The 18,643-nt window shown below is 40.2% G+C and overlaps 1 protein-coding gene across 3 annotated transcripts in view; it reads left to right on the top strand.

The window, feature by feature from the left end:
- Nucleotides 1–18,643, top strand: part of ttll7 (tubulin tyrosine ligase-like family, member 7) — a 141,589-nt gene that overhangs the window by 1,447 nt on the left and 121,499 nt on the right. Inside the window, exon 2 of one of the 3 annotated variants that reach the window (XM_067431712.1) lies at nucleotides 6,700–6,912. The exons of the other annotated variants lie outside the window; for them this stretch is intronic. The gene's annotated coding sequence lies outside the window, so the exon portion shown is untranslated. The remainder of the gene's footprint in view (nucleotides 1–6,699; nucleotides 6,913–18,643) is intronic. 3 annotated transcript variants of the gene reach the window in all.

Here is an 18,643-nt window from a genome sequence, read left to right as displayed (position 1 = left end):
ACCAATTATTTTGAAAATTAATCAAGTAATCAGGTTTTTTTCTTGTAATTAACTATTTTCCCTCCAGCATTTTTTAAAGTGGCCCTATTACCGGTACGCTATTTTAAAGGTGTCGTGAACTGACTATTGAGTATCGTTTTTTATACTGTTGTCTGAGGTCAACTAATGGCATTTGTGCGGTTTTTACATTAAAAAACATCATAACTTATAACAAATAGGTTATTTTCTACACTGTTTTTTTTGTTATTTTTTTTTGTTATTTATATAGCGCTTTTACAATCGCGATTGTGTCAAAGCAGCTTCACAGTGTCAAACAGGACAATATTGCAACACAATTCGATTTGGCTGTACAGTCGTTCTGGAGAAAACAGTGATGTTATTAGCTTATTTTAATTTATCATATAGCGACAATGTTGGCAGATCAGTATTATAGTTTATAGAATTAAATAAAACCTAATTCATTTTTTTTTTTTTGTATATTTAGTTGAATAATTTGGATCATAATTTTAGTGTCCCTAAACTGAGCAAGCCAAGCCAAAGGCGACAGTGGCAAGTAGGGCTGGGCGATATGGCCAAAATTTCGTATCCCGATATAACTCATTTGATATCCCGATAACGATATACATAACAATATAGCAATTTTTCTGTTAATTCAGTTTATGAATAGTCTATACAAAATTGCAATGTGGAAATGCAGTTGATATACATGATATACAAAACAAATAAAGGTAGTATGGACGACATTTTTATTTTATTTAGAACCTTTTTTTCAAGCAAGACTGTTGGTAAAGTTAACACCTGCCTAGGGATGTTAACCGATGACCGTTTGACCGATGGTTGACCGTATCAACGTTAACCAATCAAAGTTGTCGGTAAAAAAAAAAAAAAAAGATCTCTAAATTAGGCTATTATACAGTGGACTAAACGCTACTACAGTTAGCCGTCTCATCTTTGATCGTCAAAATCTTTGTGTGAAGTGAACATATCCCTCACACTCAATTTTTCATAACTCGCCTGTTTGTACTTAATAAACCAATAAAAACATTTGACGCGAGGTCACAGCGTTTGGGTTTGCGCGCTCACAAGGTTTGCAAAAAGTAAACAGGCTAAAACACTCAAGCCAGGGCAGACGACAGTATGAAGCGTGCATTTAGCTTAAAATGGGCTTACTTTTGGAAATATATTAGGCTACATCTACATTTCAGTGGTAACACATAAGGTGTTGATCGTCTTTCTTTATTATTGTTAGCACTACCTCGAACTAAAGCGGCGTCTCTTCGGAGCTGTCATTTTCTTAAATTAGCCGCGGTAATGTTTCAAATGAGCTTCTTACGCTAGACAAATGCCAAAACGTCTCCGTTGCCTCCTTCAAGGAACGAGGGTTACATACGTAACCGAGACGTTTTTTTGTCTTTAATGTCTCTAACCCCTCTGCAACGTCCAATTGTGATCCCCACGACTGCAGCCTCCGCTCTGCCTCGGCAGCAGCGGGACCAGAGCCGCGGGGAACACGAGCCGAGGCACCCTCCTCAAAGAGTGCCCGGCGGGAGCGCAGCGTTCTTAATGGTAGCTTTTCGCAATGCTCACAAGCAGCCCCCTCGAGGGCTGCCTGGGCATGCTGCGCTCCCAAGCAGGCAACACACAGACAGTGTGTATCCCCACCCGTGATGTAGCGTGGGCAGGGATGAACACACCTCCTGAAATTGCTGCTTTTACTCGCCATTTTTCTATCTATTTATTTTCTCTTTTTTTGTTAATATAGCAATATTTAACAAAAGGGTGGAAAAACTCTTGTATATAGACAGACAAAAACACCAAATAGACGGACAGGTTCACACAGATCGCTTGCTGAAGGCACAGAAGCTAGTTCCTGTTTGTTTTCACGGACGCTTTATAGCTTCCGGTCGATGACGTCATCACGCCGACGATCGATCGATTTTCCGATGGAATGGTTCTACAGGCGCTTCACGACGCATTAACGCAGAGGCGTTCTCACAGCGTTTCGACGCAGCTCGAGTTCCCCGAAAGGGAATGAAATATTCTGAATGATATCAATCCATAATCAGTGTTGAACAGAATTTAATAAACACTAAACTGATCTCAGCTGAACAATGACACTATTTTATTTTTACGGCTGCATTACAGCAGAATTTAACTCTGTATCAATGGATCATTATTTTCCTGTTTATTATGTAAAGCTGTAACAATCTCTATTGTATAAGGTGCTATATCAATGAAATGTGACTTGATTTTGTTTACAATTTACAATCATGTGACAGAGCACATGAGCACATGATCTTGGTGATCCTGGCTCAATTTATCTGCTAAAATACAGTTATCTTTCATTATCGTTATTGTTCTTGGTATGAGTGTGCCTTAAGGGTACGTTTACATGACAGCGGTGTACTAAATTTTGCATACAGATGACAAAATCACCAAGATATCTCGGCTTAATCCCTTATCCTAGTTTTGTGCATAGGCCCCGGCTTGTTGCCGGAAGGGTAAACATGGAAGCTCAAACTTGTGTGACACACTAGAACCGAATATACATATAATATATATAGAAACAAGTTTTTAGTCAGCCACCAATTGTGCAAGTTATCCCATTTAAAAAGATGAGAGAGGCCTGTAATTTTTATCATAGCTTCACTTCAACTATGAGAAAAAAAAAGAAAAAAAAAACAGAAAATTACATTGTCTGATTTTTGAATAATTTATTTGCAAATTATGGTGGAAAAAAAAGTATTGGTCAATATCAAAAGTTAATCTCAATACTTTGTTATATTTTAACAAAGTACTTTGTTGGCAATGACAGAGTTCAAACGTTTTCTGTAAGTCGCCACAAGGTTTTTACTAGGAATGCACCGATACCATTTTTTCAGAACCGATTCGATATTAAAAATTCTGAGTATCAGTCGATACCGATACTAAAACGATCCGATACCAATGCAGTTTTGTTTAAAAATTCTATGTAGAATTTCTAAACCTTAGTGTGTTGAATTGAAAATCACTCTTTTGTGAGTTAAACACAATTAACTAAATACAGACTTCATTATGAAGAAAAACAACAAATAAAAAAATATATAAAATCACAATTTCTGAAAAAAAATTGCCTATTACTATAGATTTTGAATAAATTAGATTAGTGAATAATTCAGCAGCAAAAGTTACAAAACCACGAGTGCACAAAAATGGTATAAAATCGTCTCGGGTTATGTATATAACCCTTGTTCCCTGAGAGGGAACGAGTACTGCGTCGGAACGACGAATTTGGGGATACTCCCTTAGCGACAGCGCATCTGAAATCTGAATGAAACTATTCCAATCTTGATTGGTGTTGCGTCATGACGTAGATGTGACAGCATACCCGGAAGCTACATAAGGGGGGCCGGCGCATAGTAACGGCAATTATCGCAATGAAGCAAGCGCTCTCAGGCGATATGCGGTGTGGCGACGAGACGCAGTGCCCGTTCCCTCTCAGGGAACAAGGGTTATATACATAACCTGAGACGTACCCTATCAAGGGAAGTTCTTACTGCGTCGGAACTGCGTCACATAATAACTACATTTTTAGCCAGAACTAGACCTTAGATCGGCTCAAAAAAACCTAGCCCGACCCTACCTAAGCCCATGCACCCGAGAGACCAGCCCTGCATGGCACATTAACTATAATTATCGAGAACTAGCCTGTAATGACTAATGAGCGGAGCGCAGCCTGTGTGATCAGCTCAATAATCCGCAGGCGCGCGCTCATGAACCCAGTGGTAAAATGATGTTCGTTCAAATCCAGCTCAGAGAACAGTTCAAGTACCTCAGATCTATTATGGGACGCAACCCCCCGATCCTTTTTTTTTTTTTTTTTACGAAGTAGCGGCCATAAAAGCCGCACTCCCTGTCTGGCGGAGGGACACTTTATGGCCTCCTTTACCAACAGGTAAAAATCTGAAAAGTCAGATAAAGCCCATTTAAACCCTCAGATTTTTAAATGCCACCATAATCACCCATTAATGAACAAGGTCTGAATGATAGAACATATGATGGAACATATCTAACTCCCCAAGTCAGAATTAAAGCAGCACTAGGTAATTTTTCAACCTTCATAATATATTTTTTAAGACTCTTGTGATGATAAATCAACTTACAATAGGTTGAATGACACGTCTGCCATAGCCTGATGGGGTCTGTATCGTTTTTAATCGTACTTTTAAACTTGGGGTTTCGGGTAGTAACCCGAGAACAAAAAGAACTACAAAATTCGACTGCTTTACGGCATATACGTCACTTCCACCAACACACACACTTCGTTAAATTCGGACGTGTGAGCGTATAATATAGTCATGTCCAAAGCAGCAGAGACAAATACGAAAGAAAAGGTTTTGTTGGAGGAAAGCAATAAGAGGAAACGAAAAAGTGATGGGATTAAAGGCAGGACGAGGATCAACATGTGACCAGCGTTTGCTCGTCGGCGTGAGCTGAAGGAGGCGTGCCCGACCGATGCTGTCCTGCTTGTTAAGGTGATTATCTACCACTCAAACATTGAACTGAAGTATCATATAGATTCTGTAAAACGGTAACCAATAGACTACTATAATGACGCAGGCTTGTAAACGTGAGCATCGTGATTATTTGGCGTTTGAAAAAAATAAAACCCATGAAATTATATTCATATGACATGATGAAACATGCCACTGACTGTAACGTTACCTGGGATGAAGACATTTCACACGCGACGCCAGAAGAACTCTGAACTCCTCTTGCAGTGTTCAGGGGAACTGTTAGTGCTGCACCAACCCGCGGGACGCTTTTATGAAGTTATTTGGCCCGCACCGCACCACTGTATATATTTTTACAACCCGCCGCGCACCCACAACCATTAAATAGACATACGGGGTCCGCGGGTCATGAGACGACCCGAGCATCACTAGTTCAGGGCTATCAGGGCTGTCATGTCAACAAATGCACGCGCGATGGCATCCCCTGTTGTAGGATGACAGATCTTACGACAGTAGTTGAGGACATTATTTTTTCCAAACTGTAGGGGGACCCCAAGAGCAAAAGTAGCCAAGTGCGGCTTTAAAATTCGGCCATAATCACCACCAGTCAATACTGTTTTAATATTTATTCATACGGAATCATCAACTATTCACACTGCCTCGGCAAGTGTGAGATTCGATCCGATTACAACATATTTAGCTTTCATCCCTTGAGATAAAAGACCACAGCCAGCGAGACTGAAATGCACGAAAAGTGCATGCGTTGAGTTTTTTCTCAATAAACACTGAGAACTGACTGCTGCCTCGCACCAAACAGTATCACATGTACACCGATCGCGTGTGTTCAAACGTATTTTATTGCAGACCCGTAATCTACGTACTGCCTCGGCAACGCGAGATCGAGCCTTGCATTATGAAGTGGCGAGCTCTCATTTACTTCACTCCTTCGATGCTGAGTACGTCTAATTCCTTGGAATCAAACTACTCAAGCATCTGGTTCTCCACCCGGGGGAAGAAACCGCAACGCGGGCTTCCACGCGGGGACTACAGACAGCCCCCTCGAGAACTGCCTGAGCGCCCTTATTTTAATTTATGAATGAAGTAGCATGTTTAGTGCTTAACGTCACCCGCCTTGATGCTGTGCACGTCAGACGGCTCAAGCATCGGGTTCTCCACCCCGGGGGAAGAGGCCGCATAGCGGGCTTCCACTCGGGAAAGTTGAACATCTGAACTGTCAGCGAGAACTGAGATGGTGCCTTAGAAGTCCCAAGACCCGCTGATAAGTTCATCAGCGAGCCCACTGATTTATGCCACCATGCGATGCCTAAACAGACGCGGGACAGATGAGGCTGGCCGGCCTCTTTGAGGACACGGCCAGCCGAGAGCGAAGCACCTTGAGCGTCAGCTTATCACAATGCTCCCTCGAGAGCCGCCCTAGCAGTACCACATTTTATTTTGTCACCATACTTAATCGTTCAACTATTCGTGTAACTGTATTTAAATAGGGGAAACGTGGCGGTGTTTGGTACTTCTAAATTTCTGTTTGGTTCCATAGGGAATGAACTGGGCTTAGTGGGCTAAGCTAAATGCTATCAGATCTTCACCGCACGTCAGAGAGATTAAGTGCACGCACTGAGACGAGAGAGGTATGTAACAACTCGTTTTAGTTAAGGGAATAACATAGTTTAATATGAAAAAGCGGTGAAGTATCCCTTTAATAGGGCTATTAACCAGGTATTATGATTCAATAAGTTTACAATGATGCTGATCATATATGATTTTCAAAAAAGACATTTGTGGGATATGCCATCCCCTCTGAAGTTCACCCCCCTCCTCAGAATTGTTCTCTTCCTGCTTCCTGGATGCAAAGTCATTTATAACCTCATCATATGAGATCTAGCTGCATATCTGGTGATTGATGCTAATCATTGCCATTCCGCTCAGGCGTTCCTGACACATGGAGGACCTCAGGAAGGTTTTTATGAGTTTAAGCTTAGAGAAGCTTCTCTCTGCAGTTGCCACTGTCACTGGAAGTGTGCAGGCTATCCTTAGCGCTACCCAAAGGTTTGGGTATAACTCACACAGCCCCCTTTCGTTTATATGAATAAGAAGCTCCAACGCTGTTGTGACTTCTTTGGGAAGCTCTGGAAGGCTCTGCATCTCCATGGCTAGCTCTTTCCAATCAATATCCGCCTCTTCTCCGCAGGTGAATGTTTTTCCGAGCTGGGCACATTGCTCTTTAAGTAACTCTTCATCCAGTTTGTGGAAGTTCAGGAGCACTCCGAATGTATCTTTTACTTCGCCCATTGAGTTGAATCGGTCCTCCAAAGACTGGATGCTACAGTCCACCACAACATTGAAAAATCCTGTTTCCAGTCTCTTCATTGCAGTGATCACTACCTAGTCAGCTGCCTCATAGGTAAAGTGCTTCTTTGTACTTCAAAGTCTTCTTCTCTTTCAGCACTGCCTCAACATTCATGTTTTCACAGAGCTCTTTTGCAGTGGTCTGAGCATCTACAAATCCAGTTGCCCTGTAGGTCTTTAGAGATGCTTTGGTTTTATTTATGAGATATACTGCTATGTCTAGCTGCATGTTGACGGACTGAAGGAGTTTGCTAACTGTTAAGTAAGGGATAATGTATACCCACCCTGTTGTTCTCTGCGAAGCGGAGGGGTCTTGCATCACTCTAAAGGGGTTTATTCTGCGATAAAAACCGGCTGGGTGTACATTATCCCGCTTATTACATGGCTAATTTTACTAGTCTCAAATAAATAATTATTAGACACAAAATATTGTCTCAAGATTAAATATTTTATTAGCTCTTACGCAAAGCTTCCGCGAAGGAAAACAGTTCCAACCTGCTTTAAGCCTTTATCTATTGCTGAAGATTTGCCATATGCCCTTGCTAAATGTTGAAAATGAATGCTGAAAGGGTTAGTTCTAGGGCTGGGCGATATGGAGCAAAAAATATATCTCGATATATTTTGCTATATCTCGATATACGATATATATCTCGATATCTTTACAGGAAAAATAACCCCCTAAAAACTACAGCAAAAACAAATATGCCAAATACCACAAATTCTTTTCTTTTTTTATTGAAGTGCAAAGAGGTAGTCAGTTCATGTAGGAACAAAGTGCTTTTGCGACATTTAAAAAAAAAAAAAACTCCCTGATTACATAAATAATAATAATTAAACTGTAAAATAAAATAAATAATATTGCCTTCTTTTCATTTATTTCATGCTTTCAAAAGATGAATCAAAGACTCCCTTTTTTACACTTAACAGTAAAACAGTAAGCATTTTGCTGAAAGATGGGGGCATGACTGAGATATAAATAAACTGATTTTGTCATAACACCATTTCCTGTTAATTTTTATCAAAATTCAAACAGTGATGTTTGTCATGAGTTTGACCAAATTCAAACTCATCATGAGGATCATGCAGGCTACACATGAGCTGAACTTCACTTATTTTCCAGTTACAGAACGAAATATGAATGTCAGAAGGCTATATGATAATATGATACAGTACAACTGACAGAAGAGCACCGCGTGTCTCAGGACACCCGGGATGTCGCATTTTTCCCTCTTGGTTAAAACGTGAATAGACCTGTTCATCATAATCCCGTGATAAAGCTGACAAAATAATCATAGTAATGATATTGCAATACTTTTAAAATGTTTTCAAATGATATGCGATCATTTTGACATTTTAACCGAAAACCATGCGATCAGTTAGACACAAATCATAAACTGGCATGATTGTGACTGAGAGTGCGTCTCGCACCAGTGTCAATCACCTGACTGTGGGTGAAACGTGCGATTTGAACTATGATGAACATTAATATTTCTTTATAAATTTAAGCAAGCAGTTGTGTTAGAAGGAAAACGTGATCTCTTAACTGAGTCCTGAACAACGCGCACGCTTGTCAACATGATAACTAATCCTCACCTGGTTGCGGACGCCGCCGTGTGCACTGAGACGACACGCGAGGGGAGGGGGAACAAAAGCAATGAGGCGGGAGGCGCGCGAGCGGGAGCGAGCTGCCGAGCACAGCACAGGGAAGCAAAGTGGCGGAATCAGAATTTAATATAAACAATATATCGATATATACGATATGTCCAAATCCATATCGAGTTGAAAAAATATCTCGATATATTTTAAATATCGAGATATCGCCCACCCCTAGTTAGTTCAACCAAAAATGAAACCAAGCCTATGATTTACTCACCCTCAAGTTATCGTAGGTGTATATGACATTCTTCTTTCAGACAAATACAATCGGAGTTATATTTAAAAAGTCCAGGCTAACGTTAATCCAAGCAGTTGTTGTAGTTGTGTTTGAAGTCCATAAAAAAATGCAGCTGTCCGTCAAATAACGTGCTCCACACGACTCCGATGGGTTAATAGAGCCCTCTGATTCGAATCCATGCGTTTGTGTAAGAAAAATATCTATATTAAAAACGTTATAAAGGAAACCTGCCTTGAAGTCTTCCATTGTAACCCACGGCTGCTTAAGCCACAAGATGGCGCCAGCGTTAAGCATAGAAGTAGTACCGGTCAAGATGACTCGTAGTACCCGTATGAGCGGGTGTTATCTGGAAATAACGTACCGCTGGAATGCGCGATCATGTATTTCACAGAGCCGTGTAATAACTGGAAATAACATATGGAATGCGCGATTGACCAATCAGAATCAAGTATTTCACAGAGCCGTGTAATAATTTTTTATAAAATGTCATACCAGACAACTGTACAGATCTGGAACCTAAATGATCCAATTTCTTCAGCCAGGGACTGGGCCTCAATTCTAATCATAGGGTCATTTGCCTTTACCCTCACCTCAAGCAAAGCTTCCCTGACTTTGACGGTGCTGTTAATTCGGCTTTCCCACCTTGTTTCACTCCAGGCCTTGACAGTGAGGTCCACATGATCTTTTAAGATGGCCCACCTCTGGGATGCAGCTGCAAATAAGGTTTACAATTTCTGCACCATGCACTCCGAAGAAATTAGAGGCATCCACTGACCCCTTGGCTGAATCTGCCACCATCAGATTTAATATGTGGGCTGCACAAGGTACATAGAGAGCTCGAGGATTCTTCTTCAACAGCCTGGCCTGTGTCCCTTTATTTCGGCCTTTCATGTTGGCACCATTGTCATAAGATTGTCCTCTGCAGTCCTCAAAGGGAATGTTCAGCTCCTCTAACCTTCTTAGAATCAGTGTGGATAAGCTGAGTCCAGTTGATTCGTAGGCTAATAGGAACCCCAGGAAGTGCTCTCTGATTTCTGGTGTGTTTTTTAGGTTGACTGTACGGATCACAACAGACATCTGCTCCTGGTGGCTGACATCTGGAGTGCAGTCCAACATCAGAGAAAAATACTTTGATTCCTTGATTTGAACCACAATTGTACGGAGAATGGTGTCACTGATGCAAGCGATGAGCTCAATTTGTATTGTTTCACTCCACTGTCAATGCGTTGTACATGCTCTTTTAAAACAGGATCAAACTTCGCCAGTAATTCCACTTCTTTTAAGAAGTTACCATTATTGTTGACATGTAACATATCAACAGATCCTCTAAGACCCATGTTCCTCTCTGCTAGAGCTTGTATGATTGACACAAGCCTAATGAGGACCTCTCTCAACCTGTTTCTCTCTGCCTCTAAGAGTGACAATTCAGTCTGATCTATTGTCTCCCCTTTTCGTAGACGGACTTCTAGCTCCTTCCAAGACAGCAAATTTTTAGCATGACCTGGGCTGTTTTAATGTTGCTTAAGTAATGTGCCAATATTTATCCAGTCTTGTTGACCATCTGTACTGAGCTTTATTGTTGATTTTTTTTTAAAAACAATTTACAACAGAAACAGTAGACAGCATTACTTTTCTGTGATGTTAACCAGCTTCTCTTTACCTTTTCACCATTTGTGAGAGATTGAAACATGAAATGATTGTGAAATCTCCTATTGTCTGATTGTCTTTTTGGAAATGTGAAGTGGTGGTCAACATGTGCTGGTCCTCTGCTAACCAGATCAACGCATACTTTGTCATTAATGACTGTTGGCCAGCCAGCTGGGTCCAATGGAGGAGTAGAAAGAGAGCCAGGTGTGCTGGAAGGCATGGGAGTACTGCTCTCCACTTCAACAGGAGAAAGACCTATGGAGAAGTTTAGCATAAAAAAAATCTTAATTTTCGTAAGTTGACATATGTTGGATGTTAGTTTTATAATTATTAATTTATTGTCGATATAGGAGCTTACCAGAATTGTCAGCTTCTTGGGTGACACCAGAGCTGGAGGTAGAGGTTAATGGGCCTGCTAATGAAAATATAAAATAAGATAAAATAATAAAACAAATTGACCGAATTGAAAAATTACCTGTGTTCTTAGCATCAAACCTAGATGATCTTAAAATGCAAAACAATCTGCAAGAGTTTGATGCCATCTTTAAAAAAAAAGTTACTTTAGATAAAATGTATTTTCAACATTAGCAGCTTTGGAGGACACTCCATAATGTTGCTCAATAATCAATACTTAAAAACAGCTACTACATGCTCCCCTCATGACAGATTTAATTTATGAGCAATGGACAGGACACTACAACATGTGGGAAATGTATCTATCTCTATAGTTTAAACTAAAACACAGAACTTACCAGCATTGTCAGCTTCTTAGGTGACATGACTGTGTTGTGAACCAAGAAAAGAAGTGTTTGATGGAGCTGCAATTAAATAAAAAAATAATTATACATAAAGTTAGACTTAATTTTTAAAATACAGAAGGTTATCATTTTATGGCCCCTTAATACTCACCAACAGCTGGAGCTTTGCTTACTGGCAGCATATACTTTAATAGTGCCCCTGGAAAGGGGACATAAGGAGTAAATTAATATTAGCCCTTTAGTGTAGAAGCCAAACTGGGTTTATATTCTGTTAAATGCTTTAACATCAAATGTTGTAAAACTAAACCAATTTTATGCAGCATGTTAGTAGCATTTATTATATGGCTTGGATGAATTCCAATGTAGAATGCGATCTGTCTTGATAACGGACCACTGTGAAGTAGGCTATAACACACCGTTGCCATGAAAAACAGCGCGTTGCTATGGACGTGGAACAGACCATTTTCTTTAGCGGAAGCAATACATAGCCCTTTCACGATAACAAATTTTGCTGGACGATAAATTGGCCAAGAAATTATTGCGATAAACGATAATATTGTCGTTCTGAGACCATTTTCATCTAAAATAATGATAATGTCATAATAATGCAGGTCAAAAATGACGTCAACGCGGAGTGCGCGAGACCCCATTTCGCTTGGCGGTTTGCACGTATTTTTTACATTTGCGTGTGGCTCCGCAACTGAAGAGCCATGAGCTCCAGGCGAATCTGCTGAGCATGACGTCTCATCACACCTCAGTCTGAGCATCGAGTATAAATGAGGCACGTGCGCAGTCAGCGAGAGACGAGGAAAACACACAAGCATGCAAATGGAAATAATGGCGAGTGTTTATGGGCGTGCATTTCCTCTCTCGCTCTAGTCGCGCGCTCACCCTTCCGGGAGAAGAGCCCGTACGGCCCATACAAGGACCTTCCATACTCGAAAAAAACTCTCCGAAACTTGTGAGAAAACGGTATTTTTGACACAGAAATATTCCACCAAACGCCCAACATTAGTTTTTGAAACTTTGTCTATGTTTAGGATGGGAATCCAAGTCTTTAACAGTGTAAAAAGCTCACTATGAAACAGCATTTCACCCCCCCCCCCCTTTAAACAAGAATATGTTCGTTTTATTGTGTAATCAATATGTGTTTTGAAATTTAATTCTGCATCAAGCCAAATTCCCAAACATTTAACAGAGGTCTCTTTTGTCACTGGAGTACCATTATCAAAATACAAATTAAATTCAGCAGATTTAAGAGAACGATGAGTACCAAAGAGCATACATAATGATTTTTTCATATTGAGTTTTAACTGTGCTTATCATGATGCCTGATAAAGAGCGCTGTAGGCCCATTTCTTTTTATTTATTTCTTTGATGTTACTTTTGATGTATGATTTTTTTCACCGACTAGCTAGCAGTGACTCTAGGGGGCCCTCTGCTAGCCACGGGCCCCTTTGCAATTGCAAAGGTTGCTTAGTGGCTTGGCCGGCTCTGAGAACAATACAATAACTAGTCCAGTGTTGTGATCTAACAGACACCCGGTAGAAAGTCATGATTTACAGCAATAAACGCCAGCAAGATAAAGTCATTTTATGAGAAATCATAGAGCGTTAGGTTATCTACAGATCAAGCATAATAACAGAACAATGAATAATCTTGGAGAGTTTCATCGTGTTGACTGTCGTAACCGAACACGACAAGCAGTTTAAAGGACTTCAGCGCTGGGAAGATATATCTGTATTTAAACTGGGTAATTAATGTAGTAGAAATGTAAAATACTTTTTTAATTGGGTGCTTTCTAGACTGAGAAAAGACAGAAAATTTATTTTTGTCTCATGGGGATGAAAGGCAACAATTCCCAGAATGCTTCGCTGCCCTACGAGGCCACTCCCAAAGCCACTGCTTCTAGATTACTGAATCAATTTCACTTTCCCACCGTGACCATGTTCATTTTCATAAAATCAGTTCAGTTAGAGAACAGACACTCCAATTAAAAACTGAATGTGTCTGTTCAATATAATGTGATTTAGCCACTGAGGGAGTGTCACAGCCCAAACGCTGCTGGAGATAGATCACATTGACAGTTATGGATGAGATTGTGATGAGAGAAGCACAATCATTCGAATATACTCCAGGGTTTCTACTGATACAAAGCCATATGCTAATCGCTGAAGTAACCCTTTAAAGCTGAATGGAGAGTTACTGACAGCCGCAGCGGAGGGAGCATGCATTGACGTGATCTTGAATTTAATGACTTAAATATTCATCTGTACTCACATTAAACTATCCACAACTTTCCTGAACTCAGAACTTTCCCATGATCGCTATGGCAACGTAGAACAAGCCGGTAACGAACTTCCGGTTTACGTTAGTCTTTACTGTTATCAGCTAAACGCTTGGTTGTATTATCAGGATTCAGGAGTAGACTTTTACAACAACGCTTCAGGCAAAATGATCAAATGTTCCAGATGGTCGGATGGATCTAAATATCTTACAAGAACTTACTAATATCTGTAGTACTAAGTGGTTCACCTGAGTTATGCGGTGCAGACATTTTGCCACTGTGTGGTAGGCCGGCTTGGCTGTTCCTATGAACCACGCGAGAGTTACCTTCCATCCATGTGCCTGTAATTCGTTTTTATTTTATTATAAATAAAGGTTTTGTTGTTTCTAACAAATTATTTTATTTTGTTATATATTTCCACTTTGCGGGAGTCCCGCAAAATAATTGTATTTTCCCGCAACTCGCACACAATAATATCTTGCCACCCGCATCCGCATTCACCCATCAAATATTATCCCGCGCCGCACTCGGTTGTGCTGGGTCCCGCGGGAGTGCAGGTCTCTATTTGGATAGTAACGTTAGGCTGTTAGAGCAGTTTTACTGCAGTATTTTAAATAGTTTAAACTAATATATAAACTCACTAATTACATTTACAGCAATGAAATGTTATTTTTTATTACAATGCACTTACATTTATTGAAGTTCATGCATCTATTTTCATGTTGATTAAAAAAAAGTCTACTGAATGTCTGACATGAACAACATTTCAACAATTACAAATATTAAAATACAAATATTACTTCTACATCACATTTCTTGAGTTTATCTGAAGCTCATTGGGCATTAAATGGAGTGTGTAGGGTGCTAGGCAACATATCAAACAGGTCCGTTTATGTTGCATGGTTTATGGAAGCAAGTAGGTTTTTCGGAGGTGAGACCCAGGCGCACTCATTAACCCCGGCGAGAGCAGCCTTACCTCGGCTTGTCCTTCTGACGACTGCCGCTGCCTGGCAGAAGCCCCTCCCATGATGCAAATTTGCGTCTGTTGTGTAGTGAATGAAGCGAATGGATTCAAAATGTTTACGCATCCAACTTCACGCGAATAGCACTATTTATTTGCGTCACTCGCGTCTGGTGTGAACGCAGCATAACTGTTATGTGTGCTAAACCGGAACTGAGATACCGTCAACCGGAAGTATCGAGTATCATGGCGACGCCCACTTGCAGGAAAGTTGTGGATAGAATGGCTTCAGAACACTTATAATATAATCCTTTATTGGAAGGCTTCAGATGGTCCAAAATGCCGCAGCTAGGTTTTTAACTAAGGTTCGTAAACGAAAACACATTACTCCGTTATTAGCATCTCTTAATTGGTTGCCAGTGCATTATAGAGTTGAATTTTAGAATTTTGTTTTTTGTTTTTAAGTCATTAAATGGTCTGGCACCTGCATATTTGTTAGATCTTTTGATTGTAAATAAGTCAGTAAGATGTTTGCGATCCTCAGACAGTATTACACTGGCATATCCTAGAACAAGATTGAAGTTGTGAGGTGACCGTGCGTTTTCAGTGGCTGGTCCCAGGATATGGAATAGTCTTCCATTATCTGTGAGGTCTGCATCATCAATATATGAATTTAAATGTCACGAAGTTACAGTCTTACTTTTTAAATCAAGCATTCCATTCATTATAACTCATGGTTTCTTTTTAAGCTTAAATTTAGTGATGTATTTTGTAATTCTCTTTATTGTTTTGTTTATATTATTATTTATTATTCTTATTTTTATAACTGTCTTTTGTATAGCACAGTGGTCTACTTTTGTTATGTTTATTTGTGCTTTATAAATAAATAAATTAAAATGAATGAATATAGTGCACTAATCGTTGATGATGCTTTATAATGTTTTTGTGCCTTTTGTGGGCACTGGGGCTTAACAATAACAGAATATTATGTGCACAGTATCGGATTTGGATCGGTCCTGTCTGTCCGATACCCAATCCGGCAAATAATGGCGGATCAGAGCAGATACCGATACTGAATATCGGATCGATCCATCCGGATCTTATCGGTGCATCCAGATCGGATCGGTGCACTAGGGTGCATCCCTAGTTTTTACACACTGTTGTTGGTAGTTTGGCCCATTCCTCCATGCAGATCTCCTCTAGAGCAGTGATGTTTTGGTGCTGTCACTGGGCAACATGGATTTTCAACTCCCTCCAAAGATTTCCTATGGGGTTGAGATCTGGAGGCTGGCTAGGCCACCCCAGGACCTTAAAATCTATCTGATGGAAGGAGGTTTTTACTAAAAATCTCACAATACATGGCCCCATTCATTCTTTCCTTTACACGGATCCTGGTCCCTTTGCAGATAAACAGCCCCAAAGCATGATGTTTCCACACCCATGCTTCACAGTAGGTATGGTGCAGCTCAGCATTCTTTCTCCTCCAAACACAAGTTGAGTTTTTTTTTTACCAAAAAGTTCTATTTTGGTTTCATCTGACCATAAGAAATTCTCCCAATCCTCTTCTGGATCCTCCAAATGCTCTCTAGCAAACTTAAGGCGGGCCCATACATGTACTGGCTTAAGCAGGGGTACACATTTGGCACTGCAGGATTTTAGAGAGAGAGAGAGAGAGAGAGAGAGAGAGAAGTTAACTTTATTGTCCCCATGGGGCAATTGGGTTTGCGGCACAGTCGCAAGGCACAACATAACAGCACATCAGACATATAATACAATGATACAATACAATACACTATAAACCCCTGCAGCTAACCAGGCTAGCTGGAAATCTAGCTTATTTTGACTGATTTAAAGCTTTTATGGCTGTTTTTGATCAGAAGTGGTAGACAGAATCAACGCCTAGATGGCAGTAATTTAAAAGGAGATGCCAACAGGTGTGTGTTATCACACAATATTATTTGCCTTTTTCACCATTTTGTCTTTGTAAATGTATTCAGTGCTTTGCAATGTTATCCCACGTAATTTACTAGCTGTAGTAACTGTTTATCTGATTAGCTTTTTCTGTGATTCAGTGGAATTTCCGAACCAACAGATGATACAGCAAATTAAAAAAAACTTTCAATAAAAGCAGAATCAGAAGCATTTTGCTATTAACATAAAAAACAAGCAGTTTCTTTAAAAAGTACATTCTTTGCTGTGTCTTGGTGTGCAAAAAGTTAGTCCATGAATCCCATTTAAGTTTGTTGTCAGTACAATGCCAAGGTATTTATAGTTTGTGACAACCTGAATAATCTCCCCATTAATTGAAGTGTCAGTGTGTTGCTGTGGCTTCCTAAAATTTATGGACATTTATTTGGTCTTATTAGTGTTCAAGATTAAGTGTAACTTATTACACCATTCTAAAAATGAATCTAAAACCGGCCCATGGTCTACATCCCCATCCTGTAGCAGACCCACTAGAGCTGTGTCATCTGCATAGTTAATAAAGTGTCTGTTTTGAAAAGTGCTAGTACATGAATTAGTGTATAAAATAAATAGTAAAGGAGATAAAACACATCCCTGTGGAGAGTCTATGGATCACATCAGACAGAGAAATCACATCAGAAAAACCCACTCTAACCCGCTGGACTCTACTGGTAAGAAAGTCCATGATCCAATTAATAATACATGAGTGAAGATAGAATTCATTGGCTAAGCTATCTTGCATAGTGTGCATTTGTCTAGGATAAGAGGGACAAAGGATGGAAAACGGCTAAAATAGTTTGGCTGGCAGCGAGAGAAAGCACAATCTGTATTTCCAGCTTTATATCCCAGCTTCCCGGGCTTAACCAATCCGAAGGGAAAAAGGAAATCACATTGAATTATACAAATAATGCACTCGGTCTGGGCGTACACGTGGTGTACGTAACACCCCCACCCATGAAGGGTGACTGATGGGCCAAAACAAAATCAGGTCTACCAGACACCTCTAAACAGCACATAACAACGCATCAGTAAGAACATTATTTAGAACATACAATAGGAAAATAAATACATAAAAATAAATAAGCCATGACACGCGTCAGAGCGCACACAGGAAACACAGTAGGATATTACCTCTGCAACTCGTCAGAGCCTTCAGAGACCAGGGGCACAGCAGTAACCTCAGGATTTACAAGAACTTTGCCCCCAGCTAAATCATTCCCTAAGAGGAAATCCACCCCTTTAATGGGAAAAGTGGCACACACAGCTACAGCAAGTGGACCAGACACCAGGTCCGACCATGGGCAAATCAACAAGCTTCATTCCAAAGTCCTGGAACTGCTCACTACAATTTAAGGAGGTAAATTGCCCTGCTGCGACAGGGAAAAAGAGGGCTTTTCAAAGCTCCCTCTATGAGTCAGAACTTGGCAATACAGCAGCAGCAGACACATCAGTTACTTCACGTCCAAGTTCTACATAACTTTGGCCCTCTGTTTTTTTATAACTGCGAAAAATTTCTGCCGATACGCCTCTGGGACAAGCTCAAAAGACCTCATTACAGCTGCCTTCACCTCCTCATGTTTTAGAACTTGCTTCAGGTAAGAGAGAAGCATAAGCTTCCTGGGCCTTGCCCGTAAACAAACACTGTAAGAGAAAAGGGCCAAATATCTTTAGGCCACTTTAAGGTTCGCCACACGCTCAAATAGCACAAAATACTGATCAAATTCTCTCTCGGAGAAAGGCGGGATTAACCGAATGCATTTATTATCATCAAAACTTGTCTCCCCATTTACAGGAAAGCCACTTGATTCTCTAGCTCTAAGACGAACAGATTCAAGTCTTGTGGTCTCATCCACTTTAAATTTACTAAGCTAAAACTCAATATTTTAGCTCTTTTTCTTTGAGCTCTAAGTGCCTTATTTCTACCTGTAGCTCAAGTTAACACAACTCATTGTCTGGATGCTTAACAACATAAGTTGGGACAGAACTAATGGGAGGGAGGAGTTTTTCCTTAGCTAGAGCAGCATGCAACTGATATTTAATAATATACTTTTTATCATGTTTGGAAATGCCAATATATAAATGAGCAGCTATAGAACACAAATTTATTTTAGTACAATGTTCCATTTTCTCACGACTCGGGTGAGCCACAAAGTCCTCTAAATCAAATTCCATGCACGGAAACAGTGCACACTTTCAGTACACACTTCATTCACCTGTACTGCGCGAACAGTAGAAAACGTCACAAAAGTTAGAAAAACCCAAGCCAACAAATAT

Source organism: Pseudorasbora parva, chromosome 22, assembly GCF_024679245.1.
Source record: "Pseudorasbora parva isolate DD20220531a chromosome 22, ASM2467924v1, whole genome shotgun sequence".
Classification (NCBI taxonomy): domain Eukaryota; kingdom Metazoa; phylum Chordata; class Actinopteri; order Cypriniformes; family Gobionidae; genus Pseudorasbora; species Pseudorasbora parva.
Note: the sequence above shows the minus strand (reverse complement) of the source record. Positions and strands in the feature narration are given on the sequence as shown.